The 4,301-nt window shown below is 41.1% G+C and overlaps 1 long non-coding RNA gene across 1 annotated transcript in view; it reads right to left on the bottom strand.

Annotated features, from left to right (window-relative positions):
* Nucleotides 1-3,729, bottom strand: part of LOC106019660 (uncharacterized) — a 31,039-nt gene extending 27,310 nt beyond the window's left edge. The window contains exons 1-2 of the long non-coding RNA XR_005268484.2: nucleotides 3,623-3,729; nucleotides 591-695 (exon numbers count right to left, since the gene is read on the bottom strand). This is a non-coding gene — a long non-coding RNA (uncharacterized lncRNA). The remainder of the gene's footprint in view (nucleotides 1-590; nucleotides 696-3,622) is intronic.
* Nucleotides 3,730-4,301: the final 572 nt, after the last annotated feature.

Consider the following 4,301-nt stretch of genomic DNA (forward strand, 5'->3'; position numbering starts at 1 on the left):
TATCCAGGTGCCAAAACTAGCGTGCTGGTGGTACGTACAAGCACCAGGAAATGGATATAAGTTGCAGTCATGAAGCTCTACTGAGCCATCAGCATTCAACCTGGGGCCGGAGTGCCTGGTGGCATCAGGGCAGCTCCCAGCCAAACAGCCAGCAGGGACAGAGCAGGTGGCAGGCACAGAGCTGACGGCAGCATCTGCCTCAGGAGGAGCACGGTTCAAGGCAATGTAATTTCAAACAGCGTGGACACTGACTTGTGGAAGTCAGGAAAGGGACAGCATCACCCGTGAGGGTTAGCAGAAGGTTTTGTGAGGCCAGGGTGGGTGCTTGTTCTCTTCTTAACCATACCAAAGAGCTTACTTACTGTTACTACACATCCTGCATTGGCAGGGCCTTATGCAGGCAGTTCTCTCAGGTCTACCTGCAGTAAATCTATTCACTTACTAATTTACACCTATTAGTAACTGGGTCCTACACTAGCCACTGCCATTTGGCCCATCTCAATTGATCAGGGTTTTTATTATAATTGGCAGGTGAAGTCTAACGTGTGAGATTCTGCATTTCAAAAGAACTTGGACATGCCATAACTTACATGCTGTTGAACCTTGCATAAGAGGTACAGTTTGTTAGGTCTCCTTTGCTTTCATTCCAGTCACTCCAACAGTTTCCAACCTTTGCATAATCCGAGGATGATTTGCTGTAGAACGAAGAAATTGAGTTCACTATTACTCTGCACAGCACTGAGACTTTTTTTCTATTAGTGTGGTTCTGTGATCTCCCTGAATGAACAGAGTGACTTAACATTTTCCCGCACAGACAGGCAGTGTAAATTGCAAGTGTAAAATGGGGCAGGGAGAGGGAGGCCAGGGATCACGTAGGGATATCTCCAAGCCCAGGAGCTCAGATAGCCACCACGGCCTTTGCTTCACCAGTCAGGTTTCTCTTAGGTCTTACATTGCATATAGGTAGACATTTGTAATAACTGATTTTTGTCCTTTTCTAGTTTTAGATTCACAGCACCTTCTGAGCTCAGATCAACCCTTTGGCAAGTCTTGTTAAACATTACTGTTAGTTCCAGGCATAGCCCTGTAAGGTCTGTCAATTCTCCCCAAAGCCTTCATTGTCCCTCCCGGAGATACACACCTGGCACAACAGCCACAGTTTCTGCTTTTGTTTTGTGATCCTTCTGTCCCTCTGATTTCTCCATCTCTGGCTTTTATCTTGTTTTTAGATTATTGACCTTGAAGGGCAAACTGCAATGTACTCCCCATTTATGCTACGTAGGCCCCTGAGCTGTGGCTCATACTTCCCACCTGGCAGTTGTGGTGCAGGTACTTTCAGTGGTGCAGTTCCGTTGTCACCAATCGTCTTTACACCAAAATAGGGCAAGGGAGACTCAACCCCTAACAACAGGGAGGAAAAAACGCATTTTCCCCACATGACTGGTACTTACTCTAGACCTGTGTTAGCTATGCACTACTGCCATTTTGCTTCCTTTAGCACTATTACCAGCTTTATCTGTGCCTAGCATCTAAGTAAGGTGGAGACTGGAGAAAAGGTTCCCAAATTATTCCTTTAAAATGCATCCTGAATCACTTCCTTTTTTTTTTTTTTTTTTTTTTTTAGAAACATTGCAATGAATAAAAATGTTGCAACGCTAAAAGTAGAGGGAGTCTTTCAAACGTGGTGACAACTCAGTGATACACAGATTTGATCAAAGAGACCATCGAAACATCGGAAGTAGAACATGAAGAAAAGCCCGTGGAGGTACAGGGCAGATGTAAAAACTGAAGACCAGAACTAGATGCAATGAAGAACAACTCAGAAATGATTAGTAAAGAATTAAGATCAAATAATAAAGGGTAAGAACAGTGAGAAATGAGAACACCTCCAGTGAGGTTGAGCAATCAGTAACTGCTTCATTGGAGAAGGGTTCAGCTGCAAAGTATAGCCACATGTTATGAAGAAAGCTGTGCTTTTTTAACGTAAGTATCAAGTAAAACCAAGTTTGCACTTACATTTAATGTTGTAAAAATCCTTTTTAGTTGTCATTGTTTTCAGGCTAGTTATTTACTGAAACATTTGCAGTATTATATTCGAGTCAGATAAGCAGTATATTATATCCTATTTAACTGTTCTGGCTACAGAGCTGCCCTCCAGTGCTAGGGGCAAAGCTTACCTGATGAGTAATCTTTCCTGCAATTTATCAATCTCAAATCTCAAGGTTTAGACTTTTTGACTCATGGGAACTCAAAAAAAAAAAGCTCCTTTTTAGAAATGTTTTCCACTTACTCATGCAGTTTGACTGAGCCATCTGTATAAAATGCAAATGAATGAAAAATAAGAGACATAAAAGATCTTTCCTGTAGCAAAGATACTACTTCTACATTTAAAAAACATTGCTAGTAAATTAATGTACTTTTTTTTTTTTTAAATAGGATCTAAAGTTACCAGAAAACAAACAAACAAACAAACAAAAAAACTATAAATGCTAGTTAGTCCATGAGGAAAACAATACCACAGAAGAAAAATGGAATCACTTGCATCAATGCCAACAGGCTGAGGAGAATTCCTTTTTATCAGCACTCTGCAGATGTGGGCTAGTTCCTCTTCTTTCATTAACAAATCTGACTTTCACTCTATGCCATTAGAATGAGCATCCATCACCAGTTTTCTGTGCAGCCAGTGGTACATCACACCAGCAGCGCTTCCTGCATCCCCACAGCAGGATATCAGCGGACGGTAACTGGTAACAGTTGTCCGGGAGGACTCTGTGGTTATGCAGCAAGCAAACCACCCATGAAGGAGGCTCACCCAAAGCCCAGCCATTTTACAGTACTGCCCCAAAGAAGCTATTATTTACTAGCACCATTTTTCCTGTTCAAACCTTCTTACAGAAGAGATTAGAGACAAGCAGCATAAATTACAATGCTATTTTCAAAACTTCTGTATTGACTGAGTATTCCTCCGGAGTATTTCTGAGTAAAAAGGAAACATATAACTAGCACAGGCTGAGGGAATCTGAGCGTTTGGATTTTGGTTAGGATGCTTATCAGGAAAGACAACCAATGCTAGATTTCAACACATGCTGCCTTACTTCTCTTTACTGTCCTTTCCCCAGGGAAGTCCTGAAGTGTTTCTTGAGTGTAAATTCCAGTTCTGCAAACTAATCTGCCTTGTTTTTTCCTGCAACACTGTTGGAGTTGATATAGCTCTAGAAGGATGCAGAAATCTGATCATACTGAACAAATTCCATGACTGTAGCCTCTAAATTGATACAAAAAGAGGACAGATGAATTATTTTGTGTACCACTGCAATAAAGGTAACACAATGCCAGCATCAATCAGCCAGGCAGAGAAGTTTAATATTACAATGTCCTTATATATAAGACCCATATTCCTTAAAACTAGCATTTAAAGCTATGTCCACAAATAGCTCTACTAAATAGTCCAAGGGTTTGTATTTCAAAATATTTCTGGTTCAAACAGCAATGTATTTTGCTTAAGAAACAGATTTATAAAGTGCTTTAGACATACCACATGCAGACCAAGATTTTTAGTTGCTACTGTTGAAGAGCTTAATTTTTCATTTCATTTTATTTTTAAGCAAGTTTAGGTACTTACTTTCAGCTTGTGCTTGGGTTAGCAGATAGAAGGATAATTTTCTACCCTTGCACCCTTCCTTCTCTGGCTATTACTCCATCTTCTCTCCCATCAGAAGGATATGTTTTATAACGTGGCTGGACCATATGATCCTGTGGCTTGCTGACATGGGAGGCGGTCCTGCAACTCTCCTCCCCTTCTTCTGAACTCCAAATGCTTCCTTTGTGCCAGTGCCGGTATTCACATTACCCCACAATGAGCTGGTTTAAGAAGTCAAGTCAATAGAAAACTATCACAAGAAATACTGTTTTATAGGCGCTACACTGTCTGACATAGAGGAAGCTCTCTTAACATGGGGAAGCTCTCTCAGTTTGCAGTTCTTCAAGTTGCACACTGATTTCTTTTCTTGTGACAGTCCTAAACCTTCTCCCCTGTCTGGTAGCAGTGTTTCCATGACTGCTGGTCAGAAGATGGAGACAGATGTAAAGCTATTAAACTTCAGAGAAAATTTTATTTGAACATCTCTACTATTTGTTTTGGGAAGAGCAATGATCTCCGAGCAGCATTAGTGCTCTTCTAAGCCATTCCTTTTGTAATACTCAGCACAGTTAGTCTGGTCGTATCAGTCAAGAAGACTCTTCAGCAAATGCATAGATCTGAGCAGTTCCATAACCCCCGCTGATCCTTATCTTCTTTTCTG

Source organism: Anas platyrhynchos, chromosome 11 (assembly GCF_047663525.1).
Source record: "Anas platyrhynchos isolate ZD024472 breed Pekin duck chromosome 11, IASCAAS_PekinDuck_T2T, whole genome shotgun sequence".
NCBI classification, from domain to species: Eukaryota; Metazoa; Chordata; class Aves; order Anseriformes; family Anatidae; genus Anas; species Anas platyrhynchos.